Here is a 23,484-nt window from a genome sequence, read left to right as displayed (position 1 = left end):
ACACGCGTCACTGAATTTCCCTAGAATAGTTATCGTTGATGTTGCATCGTGGAAAACGCGAATCGGGACAGAGGAGGCCTTTGATCATCGGAAAATCATCAGATGTATGCTCGTTTTGGTTAATAGTCGTCAATTTACTGAATTGTTTCCGGGTATCGCAACATTCAAAAGGAATATCTTCTCCCTTCGATTGGAATTCAATTCGATTAATGGTACTGCAGAACGTTTCGTATGATGCCAATAATGATTGATTATCGACTTCTTTGTAATTAAATGAAAGCTAGCGATCGCTGTTTTTGTATGATTTTTATTTTGCTTGTTAATTACTTATTATTATATGCTGGATGTTTCTTTAATCGAGTGTTTACAGATACAATAATTATTATAAGAGATTATCAGAAAGCCAAAGTTAATAGTGATATAATTATTATATTTCTTAAAATTAATATCGATTTCATTAAAATCTGTGTATTCCTGTAAAGTATTAATTCTGTGTACGATGGAAATTCTAACATGACCCGGTTAACTGATTGGCATTGTAATTATTCCGTTGTTTTCTCTACCGTGAAATTTTATAGTTAATTTTTTACCATGATGTATTTTGTACATTGTTCGTGGATGATGTAGAAAAATGAATAATTTCAATCTCTTGGCATTGGATTTATTTCACAGAAATAATATTTTGCGCAGAAAATTTGATCAGAACAGGTCTCTTCAATTTTAACAGTTGAATCGCTCTTGAATGAAAATATGTAGTATCATAGTAAATCATTATTAAAATGTTGGGACTATAGTTTCAGTTCAGCAAAGGAAAATTATTTTCGTAATGAAGTTTAATTTGAATTTCAATTTCACTTTCAATTCTAAGACCAATTTTTTTAATCTTCTGGGATTTCAACAGATTTAAGAAACTTGTAGGATATTTATAAATGTCACTATTATATGATATCAGCTGTTGCTTAAACCGAAGATTAGAAATTGTGCAATTTACCTTTGATTATAATACTACCATAATATTGCCATTATGTATTTCATAATATTGCCATCTCACATATTATTACAGCAGAGTATTATTAACATTCACCAAGATTAATTGAGTTATAGAATTAATTTAATTATATACGATATCCGCACACTGTGTAATTACTAAAGAAACCATAAATTACCAGGTTTTTGATATCTTTTTCTGACATGACCACCCATCTCTAATGCTAGAAGTATTCTATAGTAGTCATATAATAACACTCTGTAATAGTTCTTGATAGTATCATCTGTCCGTAATTCAGAGTCGTCCGTAATTTAAACTACAGAAACTACTAACCACAAGCTTCTCACCTAAAAGGGAAAAAAGAAAATTGGCAAAGAAATGATAAACCAAGACATCTATACGCACAATAAGACGGTATAAGGCTGATGTATTGAATATCGAATATCTATCTAATACTGTAATAAAACAATAGAAGGGTTGTATTTGTGCATTGAATAAAAAGGAACACAATAGTCGTCTAGAAATAGTTCATAAGCTATGGAGTGGAAAAATCTAATTTTTGGAATTTTTGTTTGGTTTTCTCTATTGCATACTTTAGTGTCCGGGGAAGAAAACAGGGTATGTTTCATCTCGATCTGTTTTACAAAAGCTGAAAAATAGCCGGGCATCTGAATTGTACGCGCTTTCATGTTTAACAGAGGTCATGCAATGGTAGTTCACGTTGTATCTGTTCTGAAATCGAACCTTTTTATAATTTAATATTTTTACTACGGAGTATGATCTATCTGTTAGTATAGAACATGCATAGGTACTTCACTTGTAAAAATTCACGTGCTTGAAAAAATATATTTTAATAGTCCACGAGATCAAAGTCGCTGAAAAAAGCTAGATAGTCAAGCACAGAAAAACGATTCCACGTTTACGAGTTACGTTTCGACAGTTAAACTTTATTCCACCCTGAAGGTTCAAAGGGCAGCCAAACTCAAGGAAGCTTACTACCTTAGATATGTAAATGTTTGAAGCCATGGGCCCTTGGCGTGGGGGAAGCGCGCATAGGTGGGGATAGCACGAAGCGATCCTGGCTTTGGGGCGGCAGTCGAGGTTCGTCAGTCGACCAAGTAACACGTGATACGGTGATCGTCGTCGGTATAAACGCGCGACGAACAACGTGTACGGTCCAATAACCGCGAATCAAAACATAAAACAACGAACATAACCGTGTAACGCTCCGTGAAAATCAATACTTTAATAGTTGGAAATTTTTAACATTAATTTTAGTTCGAAGTTTCTCCGTGATTTCGTACGCGTGTGTTTTTTCGTATCGTTTGTATCGTTTATATACATGCATATTTCGTGTGATATCTCGCTCGAATGAAGACTGTACTTGACGAATGACCGTGCTTTTTGAATATAATTCGCTTCCTTTTTGATCGAAGAAGGAGGCTTTTCGATCGGAGAAGAAGAGACTAGCTTCTTTGGTCTAGTGGGAAGAAGGATGGAAGGAAAACAGCGCGTGTGACGCCGAACGTATCGTATGTGGTAAGTGATAACGTTTTACTTTGTAGTTTGATGCTCGAAACTAGTCGAAACCGTGTTTGTTATTGTTTTCCCCGGAACACGTGCGCCTAGCACGCATACCGTGTTTATATTAGCGAAAACGCACAATGCTCTTAAATCAACGAAAGGCGAAAGAATTATACGTATTTCGCACATATTTTCTAGATTTAAGATCCTCATTGACAAACCAATATAACTTGTATTTTAACAAATTAACAACGTAATTATTAATAACAACATATATTTGGTTGACAATGGGGAAAACAATTATACGGATTTCAGCAATAAATCAACAACTTATATTAATAATGTACGACTATGTTTCTCTATGTTCGAGTCTATAACGGTTTAACAATTGTACAACGCACGTTCGCTCGTCTTTGTCGTGTGATCCTGTCCCGTCTGTTTTCCTTTCCTTTGTTGACAAATTTTTTTCCAACGCTTGTATCCTTGGTTCCAATTGACTTCAATTTGATTATTGAATTTGATTTAGGAAGTAAATATGGCGGCTGACAAAAAGCGCGCGTTTTTGTATCTGCTTGTGTTTTTTAGTTAAGTGCGTACCCGCTAGGGGGACGTGTTTTTTATGCAGAGAAATAATAAAAATTGATAATATGGAATAATAAGTCTTTTTTAGAAGATTCTTCGAAAAGCAGTGAGTTGATTAAGATTGATGTCGTTTTAATATAATTATCATTGAGATTATGATTGTATATATATGCATAAAGGGAAGTTTTCCGCTTACAAGTCTTAATACGTTAAAGGTCTCGAGTAAGAATTCCATTAAATGGAAATAATAACTATTATTTTTAGTAAATTCAGTGTTATATAAATGTACATATTATATCATATATTATTAATAGATCAGATTAGATTAGTAATTAGTAGATTAGCAATTTGCAAAATTTATTCTATTTACGAAATTTCCATTACTTCGAAATTTTATTTATTTGACTGATCCTATTTTGTGACAGAATGTTCGGAAAATTTCGGTAATAACGTCATGCAAGAGACACTCAGCCGTGTTCTATCCTGGAAAAAAGCATAATATTACGTCAGCAGGGCAACCATACACGTCGTAATAATATTATGATGTATATGGTAGTTTATTTTGAACAATAAAGATAAATACGTAGGTATAGGATAAGAATTCATTTTTCGAAATGAAATTGCAAATGAAACAAAAGAGAGAGGATCATAAATGAGATTTTGGTATTCGATATAAAAACGAATATGTAGGTATTAGGAGGAATTATGAGATTGAATTACGCGTATGTAATTCCACACAATGAGATCTTTTTCATTGGTCGACGTATTTAACATTACGGTTTATTTAATATTAATAAACGTTCAGATATGCATAACAAATAACAGTTAGAAAAGGAATTATTTTACATATAATTTTCTCCCAATGATTGAAAATTCGTTATAAAAATTGAATAACTCGCAGCCTTCGAGAATATACAACGAGTGTTATTACTTTACGTTCGCTAGAAATTTGGCCGTTTTCTCAATTTTCATTCCATTTTATCACAATTGAAAAACCATCCGTCTTCCCATGACAAATTTATATCTCTCTGTTCCAATAAAAATCCTTTTAATCCCGATCACTGTCGTAATCAAATTCTTTTTACTCGTTTCTTTCATAAAAAAAAAAAAAAAAGAAAAAAGGAAAGGAAAACCTCATGATAAAATTCTGAGTACCAAAAGGACGGTTTTGCAAGCGTAACATAAAAGTATTATAAAAAAGCAAAAATTCATCAAAGCTATTCGCTGGAATTTTGCGACTCGGTTTTTTCCTTCCTTTTTACCGCAATATGCATTGGGAATTTTTCTCGGAAGAAATGGCGGAACAAGTTTCGTGTACAAATCGAACGTACGACATTTCGTGGATTTATCTCAAGAAACGGGGAGTTACGATTTACGAAAAGGCTTCCGAGAATTATACTTGTTGACATTTCTGCATTTATGGCACGTATAAATGTACAAAAATATAGAACGGCATGCCAAAATGCACAAATGTACAAATATCAGAAATAAAATTTCCTTGAAATTATTCTATAATTGGTAATACTTCACGATTTAGTCGGAATCTGCGATTATTTTCAAACTTCGATACATCGAAAAGGGCTATCTAAAAAAGTGAAATATCACAAAAAGAAGAAAAGAACGTATTGCAAACAATTTTCAATCGCGTTAAAGAATATTTTTTATTTTCTAAATTAACCTTCACTTCGGTACGTCAAAACATACGAAAACTCTTATTGGAAGATAATTATTGGGTTGGCACTAACTGAGTTGGCACTTAGTTGCCAACCTAATATTAGAAAGTAACTAAAATAAAATAAAATAGCATTGATTACTCGATAGTAAATAAATACCATCGAAGTAAAATTATTGATTTATTCGATCGTTCGTTTGTAGGCGTTTTGAAAATAAACCTTTTACTTTAGATACAACCGTCATTGACTAAACGAATATATCAACATGTAACAAAAATATAACACTAGTCATACGTGCCATGGAAATGAAGACGAATGTAAAGCGTTTTTCGTATGTTTTTTAAACGTAGGCAACGATTTACAAAAAGTCCAACTGGTATATGAGTGAGTTGGCGTGTTCACATGTACGTATTTGATTAATACAACTGTTAGGGGCATCGTTGGTTCTGTGGGTGGATGTACGGAACGAGAGAAATCGTGCGAGAGTTCTCGGACGAGCATCGAGTTTTAACACTAGAAATACCACACCAGTTAAGAATGATTGGTTATTTAATTTTATAAATGTGCCAACCCTCGTTCAGGGATCATGGTCGCAGATGGATTAATAATACCAAAAATGTACTACATAACATGGAATTCCTTTTGTAAGAAAGCAATAAATCAATAAATATAAAAATATTCTATTATTACGTATTGTTTAAAAACCAGTGATTTTCACTGGTTTTGGTAGAAATAGCTTCGTGTTAACTATCGGTAGTTCTAGTGTTAATAACTGGGAAATTTCCGACCAATATAATATATAGCAGTTTACGAAGTTGAAGGCGAATAAGCAAACATCGGCAACGAGCCTACGCTCTTCTAATCTAAACATTGCGAGAAATGTTAAAAGTGGATCGTAGTTGTGGCAGGTTGTTTATCAATTTTGTAGAAAACGGAACGAAATAAATTATCGAAATAGATACTTGAGACTCGTGTCACAGATTACAACACTAATGGACGATTAACTGAAAATCTAATTACTTAAATACACGTACAAACGAATTATCGAGGAATCACGTGGAAGATCGTGTTACTCGCGGAAAGATCGATTCGTCGAGTACTTTCGTCGCGTTTTACTATTTAATTGGCTGTTTGATGACACGATGTCTCGCGTGACCGGCTAAATACCTTTACCTCGGATGACGCCTTCGATGTACTCTTGTACAGATTCTATTTGCCAACAGGAAACCTTGGAACATAGACAGAGCTTGAAGATCTTTTGCGATGGGTGTTCACGGGTGTTACCTCGTTGAACGCACAAGGAAACTCGTTAACACCGACGTTACAAAGCTGTGGCAATGGGTTCTGTGTAAGGGTCGTTGAAAAATTGGAAATTAACGACGATGTCGAAGAAATAAATATAATTGATGAATTGAACGTAGGTAATTTTTGGTTTATTTTTCAAACTATAAGCAGAGAGATTATATATACAGTTGGTGTAAGAAGTACTTCTACACCACTATGTTTATTGTTGTATTTGTATATCGTACTAACTAGTTAAAGGATAGCAAGAGAATCTTTATCGATTCACGTATTTCGATTTTCCCCTTTGTGCCTTCTTGTTTCATCTCTCTCCTTCATATCTGTTTGTTTCAGTCGTATTGAATATTTAACGTATGTTTAAAACCCTTGGCTTGTAAAAACAAGACCAAGACGTTGATATAGAAAATTCAAAATTAAAATTCAGAAAATTTCAATTTGCAACAGGTACTTTTAATAAAATTATTGTTTGTAGCGAAAACACTGCTTACGAATAGCTTATAATAGCGATGTAATAGCTTGTTGAAATACACTGTCGTATATACGCAGTGTCAAATGTGAAAGGATTAAGGCTGTTACGATGCCAGGTTCTGTTCGTCTCTTATTTCTCTCGAATGTTTTCAAACTCATCATTTTTTACCCTCTCGTTTCGCCAGAAGTCGCGAAAAGCATGACAAGCATCGTAATATATTGTTTGTTGATAAAAATCATTAGGAAATATGCATATTTTAAAAATACTTCAGTTTCATTTGTCATTCTGCTTTGTAATTGCAGAAATTTTATTCCGGTGAAAGAGACGTTGCGTGAATTTTTAAATAAATATCGATTCGACCGTATATTTAAGCGCTTTTCCCGAGCTTCTGCTGCGAAACGTTTCCATTCATCGGTTATCGGTGCGAATATTTTCACGTTCCGTGACACACGTTACGATACGCCAACAGAGAAATAGTACAAATTGCGATCGTATATCCGACGCGCGACGATCTATCAATTATTTCGTTTATTTCGATGTCCGACGAGTTTCGCATTCCCGGCAAGAGAAAAACAATTTTTCGATCGATCTGTTTTCGATTCGTTTCTCGTTGACAGCCGAAGGAACGGCACGGTTCTCCCTGATGCGTATGAATTTGATTAAAATGGATGTGCAATAGAAACTCGGTAAATAATCTGACGCAAATGTGACGAATTTTTGTTAGGTGCCTGTATTTTCCAGATTGGTGAACAGCATAATTGCATTCTGTTTTATTTCCCTAGCTTTTTTTACCTTACAACATTTCTCTTATCTCATATTTCTTTCGATTCCTGCACTTGCATTTGTTGAAATAAATAAATAAATAAATCAATTTTTATGTCAGGCAGTTTCATACAGAAAACTAATATACGTATTTGTAGTTGCCTTCTTCCCATTGTCTTTTCCCATCTTTAATAGAGAGATGCAACTTCTAATAATTAATATTATACAGAATTATAAAATTTCTAACGAAACAATGAAATCTCTGCATCGTAATATCGTCCAAATAAAATCAGTTTCATTTAATTCTCCACATAACTGTCGAGATGTAATTCATTCAGTTTATCCGTCGAAGACTACAATAATCGTTTCATTTGTCCTATTTTTGCGTATTACGTGTGCATTCTGTACATTCTTGCACTTATATTATGAATTTTCCTTAAATGCATAAAAAATGAGCGGTTTGATACTAACGTCTAATAAATAGCAATATATTGTCGAAAGAAAAAGAAAGCGTAATACATTTAACGAAGACTTTAGTTGATCCAAACCGTACTTTCACCCCAATAAACTGACCCAATAAAACACGAGGAGAAACCTATAATCGAGTAACCCGATCAACGTCCAACTCTGCTAAAAAAATTAAACACTTATCGACGGCTTGTCTTCGATTTCCCATTTCCATCGATTCACCTCCTTCAATCCCATAAACTTAGAGCTACTATCGAATCTTGGAAGTATCGACACGAGCTTCCAAGAGAAACGAAGTTTTCTTTAGAAGCAAACTTTCTTCTTCGAGTCACGTTATCCGGGCACACGGTATCGCGTTATTTGGTTATTTAATTAAAAATGCATGGAACACGGATTGGTTTCTCGCGTGAAGAACTTTTCCAAAGTGGAACGTGGGTGTATAACTTCCTGTACTCGTTCAACGATGCGTTTGATGCGCCTTCCTGCATATATTTTGGCAACGTGGGTGTCGAATTTTTCCGAGTCTGGAGCCACGGACGATTCCTTTGGAACCGAGAAGCTGAAATATTAAAGGATTTGAATGACCGAAACGAAGATTATCAATGGAAATATGTAGAAAACCTGAAATCTCGTAAGATACGTATTTACGATTTTAGATTCAACGAAATTATTTTTGTTCTGGCCTAGTAGCGTTGTAGAATAAATAAGAAATACAGTGTTTTACATTAAGTTGATATTTATATATAGAAAGGGTAAGGTTTCCGAAGAAGATTTTCTAAAGAAATATAACGTCAGAAAGTTTCCAAAATGGTAGAAATATATTACATATTTTTGAAAATGATACGTAAAATTTTTCGAGTGTTCGAAAACTGATTAATTATCTCACGACTTTTAATTAAAATATTACGAGTCGATCCACTACTTACCTAACCTTCGTTCAATAATCAGCAACCCAGCAAACTAATATATCCATCTTTTCATTAAAGTCTCAAGGACTATAAAAAAATTTTAAATTAATTAACCCATAATTCTAAAAAGAATTATATCTCAGCCCTGCTTATCTAGCCTTCGTCAAATTAATTCTCAGCTAAACGATACTTAAAATTCCTCCACCGCTTCGTACATTGAAGATTAACAGACAAGATTACCCAAAAATAAACAACGATCTCGTAACTCCGACTAGCTACTTTATATGAAGTTTCCTGACCAACTAAAAAAAAACAGGATAAAAATAGAAAAATTTCGTTTCATGCTGGACACGATGAAAATCTGCGAGTTTGGCGAAGGTTATCGTGTCGGAGAACCAAAAGTGGTGCGTGAGCTACAGGTATCCACGGCCGATGGACTAACGTTTGACTATCGCTAATAACGCATAGCGTAAAAATGGATAAGTCGGTTAACGTGGAACCTTTTTTTTTTTTTTTATCAATTTACAGTGAATTAATCCTGAACCTCGAATTATTTTTATCTACGTATAGCGTGACCGAGGGAAATAAGTCGCGGTCGAAAGGAGCGGCATTTTGTGATCCCCAACCGCGAATTATCGTTCCTTGAAAGACTTTTTTCAGACACGCTATATCCAGACCTCGAGATAACAAGTTCGTGTTACAGCAAAACCTTAAGCAGCGATACATAGTTACACGTGTGAATATCTTCTGAGAATTGAAATTCGAAGAAACGTTTTGCGATGAAATGAATCTTCTTATCCTTTTATTCGTGCAAATTCTTTTGCAATTTTTTTTAAGAGCGTTGATATAGTTTAGAGGTAAATCCAGAGAAGATAGTAAATAGTTCGTAAGATATTCTTGAAATATCATACGTATACGATGTATAAATTGATATAAAGTGAGACAGAAAGAAACAGAAATTATAAAATTCTATATAAATAAAGAATCTATATATATATATGTATGTAATTGTATAATTCATAATTTATGTATTGGAATAGAATTTTATAATTTAAGTATATAGAATTTTGTAAGCTATATAGTATATTATACAGATTCAATATTGTAACAAAATTAAATTTTGTTTGTTTATGTCCACTGTGTATCTCGACCAGTGTTTTAAGCAATTCTTAATATTTCTTGATACATATAGAAGAAGGTACGTTTCATTTTTATTTCTTTGACACAAAGAATCTTATTTCTATAAATTAAAAAGCAGGATTTCTAATTTACATGTTTACAACATATAATTACAAGTAATCGATAAGAAATTGATCTCTTATAGAAGGCAGTAATGCTATAAAATTACAAAGAGTGATAGGAAATGAAGACTTGCAAAAAACTAGAAGATACTTTCTAATTGTCAAAATATTTCTAATTTTCCATAAATTTTTATTTCACGAAAGTCGTTCCGCGAACCTCGTATCTCGTAATCCGATGAAAGTAGACAAGAATCTTAGGGAAGAACTTCTCTCAATCTTCCTTGGATTTTCCGTGACGCGAAGAATAAGTCGAGAACTATTTTCCAATTATTAAAATATTCCTAATTTTCCATAAATTTTCATTTCACGAAAGTCGTTCGAACCTCGTATCTCGTAGAACAAGAATCATAGGGAAGAATTTCTCTTACATTTTCCGTGATCTTCTCGATCATGTCGAGCAACGTCGCTTACATTTTACATAATATTTTACTGACTGTGCTGAATCGGTCGGAATATTACGTCGTCGTGATTTATCTCGCCATCCTTTCGGCTTTCGTTTGCGTAACCAAAGGATTGTTTGTAGTGGCGACGATCTTACGGAGATATGTTAGAGCCCTCGAAAGGAAGCAGCTCATCCATCTCCAACATCTTTCGCGTTTCTTCTTCATCGTCGTCTTTCGTGTCCTTTGTATGACGTATCGATTTATAATAAAAGTGGCTATAGTCGAGAACGGGGGCTGATCGATGACACGACATTTTTATCTATTCTCATTTCCGTTGGTTTCGAGGAAATGGAATGACTATCTTTGAGAATGGAAGAGGAATGATATTGTTTTCTCGGTCTTCTTTGAAATTTATTGGATGGAACGTCGGTGTCACTTCTTCGCCGAGATGAAGCAGAATTGGGGTAGGTTTTTTAGAACTGGAAGCTTCTTTTTTTTTTTTTTCTAGAAATTGCATTTTTCTATGCGGAAATGTGTGGTTTGATAACACGGGACACTGATTAGTGTCTTGCATACTCCGTACACAAAATACAGTAATCTTCCTTTTGAAATTTAATGGACGTTGATTCTTTTTTTTAATTAAACGCGTGTATTTTAAGAGAAGATTGTATTCTACGTTTGACAAATTTATGTCTTGGTGGAAGATTCTAATAAAATTTTACTTTGATATTTGTTGCGGCCTTTTCTTAGGAATCTTTTTCTAAAGAAGACAGGAAGATCATTTTTAGATAGAAAAGGGTAGAAATCGTCTATTTGATTTCGTTCGAAACATAGTCAATAGACAGTTGATGTGGATTTTTCTCTGCAGTGAAAAGGAATAAAGGGTGATTGTTCAGAATTAGAAATGTCGTCTTCACAGCGAAGCAAAAAATGTATTTTTCTTCTGATATATTTTTATATTTCTTATATTAATTGATCACTTTAATTAACTTGGAAGTCTTGCATTACGATCGAATAGAGTTTCCTTGCGATATGATATGCTAGCGATCATTTTCATTAATTCTTCCTTTCATATTTTTCACTGTACTTTTTCTTTTTTCTTTGTCTTTTCCGTTTAATCCAATTTTATGTGCAAGCAATTCGGATTAAAACGGAGCTCTCAAACTTCTAATTGAATAATCACGCAGAGACTATTTTTGCCTGTTAGATTTATGAATATTAAAGTCATCCTTTAATCAGACGGTATCCTTTGTTTATACGTAATTACTGTTTCCCTGGATAATGAACGCATTTTAGGAAGCTATGAGAGAAATTCCACTGTCAGCGAAAATATCGCAAAGCCTGGACGAGTATGAACGAATTTATAAGTTAACGTAGAATAAAAATTATTTTAAAATTGCCTGGAATTATAACGAACAGAAGGGAATTATGATAAAGCATTCGGAAATAATAATTCATCCAGTATTTTCTTAATTCGACAAATTAAGAATTCTTCTTTTTTCTCCAGCTATTTCCAGATTAAAAATACTAATCTAAAGTTTATCTACACAGCCATCCAATTAGCAATATTTTTCCAGTAGGATTTAGCAATTTTTCTCTTCCCATTCAAGGTCACAAATTTGCGAAAATATCCTACCGAGCTTTTCGATTCACAACTATTCGAGCAGACTATTTAATCTCCGATCTTTTTACGCAATTTCAAATTTTTTTTTTTTGAACAGACGGGCTTCTGAAGAGAAATTCCCGAAGAAATAAGATCGCGGAAAATTGCTAAAGAAACGTTTGTAAAGGAATGAAATCTAAGAATATCGTATATTTTCTGTAGAATTTATGCATTTTGAAATTCCGCGTAGACGCATAGATACAAACTCTCGTTCGAAAATAGAACAGTCCGCGATTGACTTTCATCAATCTACGTTTCTTTTAATTCCAGAGACAATCTCTGTTCGATCGGATGAAAAATAAAACGACGAACGAGAGAATGTAATCCGCTGTTAGTATGACGCTCTACAGGGGGCAGTCGATCGAATTCCGTTCAATTATCAATGAATTACGTCAGTCGGCCGCCTATTTGCCAGTGGCAAATGTCAAAACAAAGAAAAAAAACTATTCGTTCTTTGACGCAAGCATCGTGTACATGCGTCTACTCTACGATGTAATTTTGTTTCGCGAGAGAGTGACTGTACTTTCTTTTAAAACTGGTATGGCCAATATCATCGATATTGTTTAGCGATAACCAAACAAATTTGTCCTTATCGATAATGATTATCGGTAACCAAAATAAAATTCGGATCATCGATAATAGTTACTAAATAAATAAAAAAGAAAAAAAATTGCAGACATTTATATTGGTTACTGATAACCAAACTAAGACTCCTTTCATTGATAATGATTACCGATAATGAAAGAAATTTTTATCTTTTATAATTGTTATTCCCAATAGCAATTTTTTACCCAAAGATATGATCCATTGTACCGGAACTTGTAAAATTTGTCACAGCATAGCTGTGATGTCTGGATTAATATAAATTAAATGCCGCGTTAATATAAATTAATATTATATAACAGAAACGGAGAATTCAACGATTTTATTTATGTTCTTCAATCCTTGCGAAAATCTTCCTCTTCGTTGTTTTCAAAAAATATTCAAAGTTACCTGAAAAATAATCTGTGTACTATTCCATACGATGATCGAGCATTCTGGTTTAAAATAAATTCCAATCGGCGATCAGCTGTTGGCCTATTTGACCAAGAAATCTTAAAATTTGGGACGACGTTTCTCTAAACTGTCCGACTAAATTTAGCGTTTACACGCGACAATTCACTAACGTTAATTGCTTCTTGCCTTAACTACTGGAATGTCTTACTCGACTATCGGATTAAAATCTTGGTGTTCAGTCACGGCAAGTTACTAAATTCCTTGCTACTCGTCTGCTGTACTGGTCGTGTCTGAACCAGCCTTTAGAGATTAACAATAAGACGCGAAAGATGAAAAGCTCGACGTGACGGTGAAGGATCCTCGAGGCTAGTAGTTTGATCCGTGCGAGGTCAGACGTGGCTCGATAAGTCTCCGACGGATATGCGCTCGGCTCAAGGTCGAGTGTTTGGAACCTCTTTCTGTAATTGGATTAACTAAACTTTCTTCGTTGAAGGAGTGGAAATTTTCTTTTTTAATAAATCATTAGTGGACTGCGGACTTTTATGTAAATGCATATTTTCAAGAATATAATTAAAAAGGTAGAACGTCGGTCGATATACATAGGATGACATCGATACGCTTGATGCATCATTGATATAGTGCAAGAAAAATTCTTTTAAATTGTTGAATAATTTATAAATTAATCCGTAACCGCGCGTGAGAGATTTTTCTAATCTTTTTAAATTAATCTTCACCTTATTTTAGTTTAGTTAGAAAAATTGATTTCCAATCAATTACTGATCAATGTAGAATTTTCTTTAGTCTGAACTTCTCAGCAATGTCTTTTCCAAGAATATTATTTTAATATACTATCTGCTTATGTGTCTATCTCCTTGAAAATATCTCGCACGTCGTTTTTCAATATTCGTTTATAATATGTGCTATATTTTAGATATCTTGTATACTTTTTCATATCATTCTATGCATTTCTGCATTTTCCCATAAATGCATCAAAATCTACTAATTAATTATCTAATTATCAGCGTTATCGTAAATTTAATCATCCGATAATATTCATGGAAAGCCAATCTTAAAATAATAGAAAAAGTGCAGTGTTTTTTTTTTTTTTATTTCGTTTAAAGAAGAAGAGGAAAAAAGGACAAAGATAACGAAGAAACAGAAGAGAACTCATCGAACTGATAAAATGTTTGGATAGTTGTTAATGGTGCCTCAAATGACGGAATTCCAGCGTATCGAATTCCCATTTCAGAAGCTCGACTAGTCCATCGTTCTACCTGAACGATGGATCCCGAAGATAACGTTAACCGGAGAAAAGTTGGATCGAGCGGATGTTTTTCTCTCGAGTTAAAGGAGTAGCTGTATTATCACAGTATCATGCGCAGCATCGAGCAGGAGAAACAAATAGAACGAGATAGAGATAGAGATAGATAGATAGATAAATAGATAGATAGATAGATAGATAGAGAGAGAGAGAGAGTTGGGTTGGTCGAGAATTTCGCTTAGAAATTCCATCCACGGTATTCTTCCGCGTTTCGTGACACAGCGTTACGATCCATACCTTTGCTGGATGCAAATGACGAAGTAATATACGTACTCTGAGATGCATGAGACGTGCAACACCGATGACGAGATCAAGCAACTCCATGCAACTCGATAACTTTCCTTAATTTGTCATTCGTTACACTTTGTTCTTCTCTGGGAATTTAAGCGCAGTATTCTCAAGTCTGCAGAGAGAAAGAGTTTCTTCTGTTCATTGTCCCTCTTCTTCTTTTTCTGTCGTTGAGGATGGTTGCACACAAGCAGAACAGTTCCTTCTGAATAATTTTTTACTTTTGGTTTTGAACGATGGAATAGAAACAGTTTTATATATAGATATACATATAGTTCGAAGAGTATTTCCCTAGGAAAAAGTTCCTCCTGTTTCTTATTTCTTCGAGCGAACAGCGATGCACAATGATATTCGTGCACTATTTCTTGCATGATTTCTTATTCTTGAATTTGAAAGATGGAATTGCAATGAACGCGTTAGTATAATTTTACATACTTTGTTAACTTCCTCAACGAGTATTTCGTCAATGTCAACAAAAAAATGTTATGCTTGAAAGGTGTACGATACGAAGCTTGCAACTATCTACATTGGATGTATAAAAAATTCCCTTGAGAAACTAGTTGGCGACTAAGTGATTGCGGATTTTGTCATTAGGTGGTAATGACAAAACCCGCAATCGCTTAGTTGCCAACCCAATATATGTACATAGAATATGTATAGGGTTGTCCGAAAAGTGTCTTTCTTTTACAGACACGTCTCTTACAACGACGCATCTTTGTACAAACGTGAAGCCTGATCTGTCGAACATTGTGATCTTTATTTTGATAAAACAAAATGGATCATACGTCTTTCGGTAAAATAATGTAAAAGGGAAAATGTTGTGCATCCATTATTTCCTTACAGAACGAAAGAAACTTTTCGGACGACCTAATACTACGAAAAGAAGTTTCCTAAGATTGTAATATTATCTCTTGCGAATGAATGCTGTAGGAAGGAAACTGGAAGATTTCTTGGAAGCAGTTGGCAATATGTGAAGCATTATTGCTTTTGTCGCAGGAATGTGCACATGTGGATAGATAAATCGGAAAAGAGAACACGCGTATCTCGAACTTGAAAGAAGTTCGTACGTATATTTAGAGGAAAAGAAATTCATATATTTGAACCAGAGAAAATGATACACGAAAGAAGGTGAAGATAACTTTCTAACTAGATCACTAACAAAGGGATAGATACAAGCCTTTGCTACTTACGTTTCACTCCACACACTTGAGGCAGCCACTCGAGGCGCCTTCTGGCTTCTTTGTCGAACATCTTTTTACGTTTGAAAATTAGGTTTCTAGGAAATTACGATTTCTCAGAATTTTCTCCTTACTCTTAGCTTTTCCCGTTACACCAACAATGTTTCTTATTTTGCACATACTATTAAATATTAATACTATATTTTTATATACACAACTCTGTTCATAATTGTCGATGCACTTACGAAGGATTATGAAGATTTCATTTATTCAATATGTATATATCCATAATTATCGTGTATCACAAAATTTATTCTAAAAATACTCACAAAAATTATTGGTTATATTTATAGGTTACTATAAAATGCTATAAAAAATGTTATAAAATTCTATGTAGCGGCACATGAGTCAATGGAAGATTTGAATATTATTGTGCCTTGGAATATCAACGTTGTTTTCGTTTGCTAGGTTCGAAGGTAAATGAACTTCGGACAAAATATTATCGCCGTTATTTGTGATCGTCAACCGGAGTTACTTTTTATAATAACAACTGTAGGTATAAATAGACGAACGTGCTGTCTAGGACAGTTCGATAGTAGAGTAATTGGCGAGTATTAGGATAAACGTAAAACCAAGTCTGTGTGTCGCGGTGTTTATCTCAACAGAATAAAATGATTCGTACATAATTCGACAAAATAATAAAAAACGAAAAACGTAGTGCTTCTATTATTTCCTCATAAAACGAAAGAAACTTCTCGGACAACCTGATAGTCAGAGTGATTTTAATATAACCGACTATTACAATTTTTATTTAAATTAATTAACCGTATCTTTATTATTAACGAATTGACACGTTTAATATACGCCTCGACTATATCCAAGGACACATTCTGTTTTTCCAAACGAAGCATTACAGACATCATCTTCACTTATCAGGATGAAGTTGACTTGCATTTTAGGGATAACGGAATTATGGAGATGCGGTAATTAGAAATTAATCCAAAGTTATGAGAGCGGAGAATAACTGAGAAATGCAAATTTTGGTTTTGTGTAGCTCTTGGTATTATCGGGTGTGTTTCAACTTGCAACGGGATATCTTTGGCAGCTTCAGACATCCGTAACTCTGGTTCGAAATTCTCAACGTCTAAGGCCATCACGTATTTCTGATAAATTGCGTCGTTACAAATTTAAGAGAGTCGTGTTTTATTACGACATTATGAAATTTCAAGATGTTTCGTATAACATACGTATCCTATGCACATAAAATAATTTCGTCAGCTCTAGATACACGCAGTTACGGTTATTACTAGACCTGGTATTTTTATGCATTTATATGAATATAAAAGTAATATAAAATAAGTATTATATATATATATATTTATTATGTGTTACTATACTTTACTATATATACGATAATACAAAAAATACAGAATGCACGTAATATGAAAAAATATCAAACGTATTCAAAGTAAACCACAGTTCATAACATTTAATAAGTCAAGGGAAGCTGAATTTCAATAAATATCCTCGCTGTAATTATTATGTACATATGTATGTTTCCTATGAACCTTTATGAATACGCGACGCTATGAAATGTTTGAGAATATCGCAAATTTGCATGGAAATTGACGTTAATTGTTGGTATGTTTGCTTCTATTTAATTGTCTGAACTGTGGCCGCGGTCAATTTTATTCGCAATTTGTTTGATATGTGTTTGCGATACGTAGCACCGACTCGCGATTCTAATAACGTTTCATTGGCGTTTATCAACCTTGTTCAGCAAATATTAGGCGATCGCGCGTATCTCAACCGCGTTGCCAATGTTATTATATAAGTTGTCGCTTTCATCGTTTCACGAAGCCGTAAAATGTCCGTTTTAAGACCAGAGGAAAATTAAGGAAGTAAAAATGATGGAAAAAATAGGAATTACGTAGAAGAGATTTTTAGGATAAATGTAAAAAATGTGAAAACAAAGATAGCGTGTATTTTGGTAGATTAAAAAGCAAACGATAAAACTCATAAAATAACGAGGCGAAAATTAATTAGAAAGTATAATAAAGTTATATAATAACTTTAATAAGTACACTTGTTTCTACAATTATCCTTTTACTTGCACTTACCTTTACTAAACACTAACTATCATTCTCGACATAGATTCGTAAACCTGTTCGATAAATAAAACGCTCGCTTAATTTCTCCTCTTTACGTAATATTTGACATTTTCTTTCTCGAAATAAAACACGAGCGATTTTCCAAAGGAAAAATTACTCCATAAAACCTTCAAACATCAGCGACTAAACACATTACTCAGAAAGGAACGTATGCTTAAACGTAACGTTTGGTTTTCTATGGAGACAAAAATTGCAAGGGGGAAAAAAAGGTAGGAAATAGTGCTGCTTGTCAGGCAATCCCGTTTTCGTTGGTAGCACGATTGCCACTGGTATAACTGGTCCGATTTGCAGTGCTAAACAGCATTAAAATTCATGAAAACCCCTGGAGTGGCCACGCTTGGCTGCTCGTCTTTGCGCGTATGCCCGTCAAAAGAAATTCAAACAAACGAGTGCCTGTGGCGAAGTGGCTTACACTCGGCTTCTGCCTATAAATTTCCACGCGCAGTGATTTTCACGCGCCACGTACGATCTCACGCGAACACGACCGTCCTCTCCTCGTGTTTTTCACCCATTCACGCGTACGCAACTGTAATCAAAGTCAGCCTGGAAAGCGTCCGATTCTACTTAAATCAGCCAAGAATGTGAAAGAAAATATTTTTACGCGATTTTTCGTTTTCTTGGAAACTGAATTTGAGTATTGTTCGGATATACGTTTGTTCCACTCATATAAGGATCAACCAAGGATTTATCCTAATATCGCAAATTTTATAAAATTGTAAAATGTAGATAGAAAGAACAGCCACGAGGAAAATATTGAGCGAATCCTTGAAACTCTCCTTCATAGCCACGATGTTAATTAACGATCGATATATATATATATATATATAATAACGATAGCGTAAATCGATTGGAAAAGATTGGAAAGCAAAACGTGGATTCTTAATGGGTTAAGGAAAAGCGAAGTATAGTACTCGTTTGGAAAGTTCCACCAGTGTCTCACAAGAATAATCTGTGTATCCAATTCTCAGAACTTCATTTTATGTTATAAAAGGCAGAACAGAGAGGAAGAAATTTTAAAGGCAAACAATTATTCCATTCTCACCCAAAAGATTCATCTTCGAACTTTTTACAACTTCCATTCTTTCTCCCTTCCTCTCTCTCTCTCTCTCTTGAGTCATTTTTAATTTAATATTTCTCACACCTGGCGTCTTTAAACCGTAGAAAAAGGCCAATTTCGAGGCCGCTAGGATGGATTCCATGGTATCGTCTGGAAGGAAAAGCCGAATCAGGAAAACAAAGGCTGCCTGCAGATGTAACATCTACACTTCTGTTCGCAGTAAAGTATAGTCGATTCCTTATATAACACTGAAAATATTCTTCGTATTATACGAGTGACACACATATGTTATACAAATATGAACATTATGTATGCGATTGGAACGAACTATTTATGAAAGATGCAGTTTTTTTATTCACTTTTTTTATTGCAAATAATTTAATAATCTGTTATAATCGTATTCTGTGTCGTTGGTGAACGTTGCCGATCTGTTGCTTTATAGAAATTGCGTGAATATTTCGTATTAAAATTATTTCCGAATTAAGAACTATATTTGTACAACGTGACGATATAAGAAGTAAAATGCGTTTGTGTTTGAATTGTCCGCGTATTAAAAAGTATTGCGGAAGTTTATGAAATTGTAGTTAAAAATACCGAGACCTCTACGAATCATCGTTCTTGTAAAGTGGATATATATCGTTGAATTTTATATACGAGTTAAGAAAGGATCTGCATTTGCATTTTCATTTGCATTTTCATTTACATTCATAATATATTCCAACCGTAATTTTTCAAGTTTCATTAAAAGATTTGTACTGGAAAGACCCTTGCCTCGTATTTCATCTGAAAAATTTAAGTCAGTCAGTTACGTATTTTCCATGTCGTACAATTCGTGAACATTTTTACCAGAACATTACATATATGATGCATATTTCTCATACATGGTCGACAAATCCAAGTGAGATATAGCAGGATTCCGCGTGTTAGAACAAAATTTAACTCAATGCTTCGTTAAACAACCCTCGATAGATGAAATCTGCACATCCAAACTCGTATTATTTAACCTGCAATTACTATAGTGGTCGTTATGTCACGTACTTCTAACTGGTTCTAATTTGCGAATATCATTAGTAGACTGCGTTTATGGAAAATCTGAAACGGTAGAAACGTACAGCGTGTCAAAAAAAAGAAAAAGAAAAAAATACGCGTAATAAGAAGTGATAATAAAAAGCGATAATAAAGAATGTAATAAAAAAAAAAAAAAAAGACAGCAGCTGTTATAATCTTTGATGGGCGACATAAATTTTAAAGTAACGTCCCATTGCCATAGTTGCGCTAATAAAAATATGAAATTACACGAAATGCAGTCTGATCTTACTTACTTACAATAAATAAATTATTGGTGCGGTAGAACCAGATTTGCCTATGTTTTCCGTAAGAATTGCGGAACAAAGTTGTACCTTCGTTCGTGATATATATCAGCCGCTTTTATCTCTTTCGTATGTCACGATTTTTCTCGTTTAGTTTCCTTTCCATCTACCTTTGTTTCCGAATATCTCACTTTGATCCTCCAACCTTTACTTTTTCTACGGTTGCTTCATTCCCTTCTGTCTTCCCTGGCTGATCTCTTTCTTCTTCTTTCGTTCTCACTCAGACCAACTGGTTTCCTACGCCAGCAGGTCCCTCCTTATCTACTCTGACCCGTGGTATCCTTTTTACCGCGTACAATATCGTGAAACGCAAGGAATAGCAACGAGGTCGTGGTTCAAGGCCACGCCTTTTCAACCACACGTGTCTCACAATTTTTTCTTTCCTTCTCTCTTTTTTTCCCCTCTTTTCTCCTCTTTGATACTTGGCGACTTTTATCGAGGTCCTTTCTTCCCTTTCACGTCGACCATTCGTACTCTTTGTTCGGCCGTGAGGTTATTACCACGCGAGCGAGAAAGGAACTTCTCAGGGTTTCGCGAGCCAAGCCAAGAAATGGGTTAAACGAAATTTTTCGGGGCCAACGAAGGGTTTCCTAAGGCTGGCAGATTCTTAAAACAGAAGAAATTTATATACCGTGATGGATTTTCGCCAGTTAAGAGTATCTTTTTCCATTTTTATCTCGTGTTTAAGGTCACGTGCAGCTTTCATGGTTATCGATGTCCACGGCGAGAATGATCGATGGAACAGAACCTATCGAATTATTAGGTTGTCCGAAAAGTGTTTTTCTTTCGCAAACGTGTTTTTTACAACGGTGCACCTTCGTACAAACGTGAAACCAGGTGTGTGAAATGTCGCGGTGTTTATCTCAACAGAACAAAATGGATCGTACGTAATTCGACAAAATAATATAAAATAAAAAAACGTTGTGCGTCTATTATTTCCTCATAAAACGAAAGACATTTTTTAAACAACCTAACAGAATAGATCGTACGAACCAATATCAGAATTGCAGAGCTTAGAAAATCTGCAGCTTCATTGCCGGAGTCCTCTTTTTGTAGCACGTTGAACGAATTAATTAGGTCATGCTGTACTGTTGTACCATTTTAGTATTGTATTTAGGCGATTAGGATATGTTTAGTAGAATCTAATAAATATCGCATTTAAATAAATTTTTGTGTACAGTATGGTTTGTAATTAAGAATTTTGTTCAAGAGAAATAAAAAAAAAAAACGAATATTCGTATAAACAAAGATACAATATCAACGGACTGAATTTTTGATAGAAATTTCACGGCAATTCCTGGAAATTAGTAGCGGAGATTTTAATTCGAGAGATTTTCAAAGGGAAAAGGAATTTGCATATTACGAAGAATTCTTTTATCCTGAGAATTTTGCTTTTAGGAAGAACGTAGGATGTAAGTAGTCAATTTTTAATCAACACTTTATATAGGAATTTTCTGTCGGAATTTTTTGGATACCAGCGATGGGCATATTAACTCGAGAGATTTTTAAAGCAGAAGGAATTTGCATGTCGAAAAGAATTCTCTTAACCTGAGAATCGTTGCTTCTAAAAAAAAAGTAGTAAAGAACAAATATTCAATCCTCGATGGAAATTTTGCAGAGAAAGTTTAATTTTTTGGAATTTTTAACTCGACTCATTATACACAACGCTACATTTGAATAAATTTTTTAATTGACTAAACAATAGATATATTTTTAGTAAAAATAGTTGACAATTTTATGTCTGTGTTTTCTTTACAGAATTATCCGAAGAAACATATTATTATTAATTAACGAAAAAAAATCTTTTCTTCACAGAGCGAAATATATTTGATTTTGAAAACTACAAATTGTAAAGATATCAACGTATTGTGAAGATTTCATTGTTGTTTCGTTCTTCCCTGACGACAAATAACAGATCATGTGGCTCTTTATTATTAGGTTGTCCGAAAAGTTTCTTTCGTTTTATAAGGAAATAATAGACGCACAATGTTTTTTGTTTTATATTAGTTTATTGAATTCTGCACGAACGTAATAATAGAAATGTTGCAATATAATGATATTTCACGCATAGGCACACTCTTACACAGACACCCACACAGGCATTTGAACAGGACACTTACACAGGTCATACTCATTATTGTATAGAGAGTGGGATTCAAAATATTTAAGGGATCATGGGTCACTACCTAAGTCTAGTCTAAGTGTAACTGGCTAAAAATCAATAATTTCCATACGTTGTTAATTATGTCCACTCGTTTATATACATTTGGTTCTGTAGTTCTGTTTAATAAATATCACTGAATATTATTTTAACATAAACATTGTGTCTCCCACAGATTATTAATCTTAACTTTAAGATTAAATTCTAACAAGAAATATAACGAAATGGATCATACCTAATTCAATAAAATAATATAAATTGTTCATCTATTAATCTAATTCTTCACCTTATGAAACGAAAGAAACTTTTCGGACAACCTAATATTTATTCTATTCTTCTGTGATATTTCGATAGAAACAAAGCGTTCAATTCCACGAGTTTGACGGTCGTGAAACAGTAAGCACGTGAATTTGAAGTTTCATTGTATTAATGTCACGGGTCAGGCATTTCGAGATTGAAACAGCGTATTGTTACGGATCATTGAAATCCTTTCCTGTAGGATTTCATTTACGTCGAAAGTAATAACAAAATCTAGTTAAAAGAATCTCGCTCGTAGGTGTCGTGGATACAGCTAAAAACAGAGAGATTTGATTGAAAAGATCAGTTTGCGTCAAGATGAAAGGTTTGAGCTTATACACTTGTTGACATTCTTCCTTTACATTCGTTTTAATAAATACAAATTATCATTGAGATTTGTTTTTCAAGCTGGTTTCAGGTCATTAAAGATTCGTGGAATTCTATGATAATGAGAGGACATTTAATTTTCACACTGAGTGTATAATGAATAATCATTTCACGTTGCTAGAATATTAAAATGCAACATATTAATTAATTAGCATATTGGAGTTATTTTATGCGTTATACTTCTGAATACCGAGCGTTAATTACTCGATATTTGCCATGTTGTACTGGAATCGAA

The 23,484-nt window shown here is 33.9% G+C and overlaps 1 protein-coding gene across 4 annotated transcripts in view; it reads left to right on the top strand.

The window, feature by feature from the left end:
- Positions 1-2,082: 2,082 nt before the first annotated feature.
- Positions 2,083-23,484, top strand: part of LOC139993634 (uncharacterized) — a 98,470-nt gene continuing 77,068 nt past the window's right edge. For 3 of the 4 annotated variants that reach the window (XM_072015546.1, XM_072015543.1, XM_072015547.1), the window contains exon 1: positions 2,083-2,527. The gene's annotated coding sequence lies outside the window, so the exon portion shown is untranslated. Of the gene's footprint in view, positions 2,528-19,138; positions 19,254-23,484 lie in introns of all 4 variants that reach the window. The other variant, XM_072015544.1, reaches the window with a different exon arrangement.

This window comes from Bombus fervidus, chromosome 13 (assembly GCF_041682495.2).
Source record: "Bombus fervidus isolate BK054 chromosome 13, iyBomFerv1, whole genome shotgun sequence".
Taxonomy (NCBI): domain Eukaryota; kingdom Metazoa; phylum Arthropoda; class Insecta; order Hymenoptera; family Apidae; genus Bombus; species Bombus fervidus.
The sequence above is the reverse complement of the archived record's forward strand: the minus strand, read 5'-3'. Positions and strand labels throughout refer to the sequence as shown.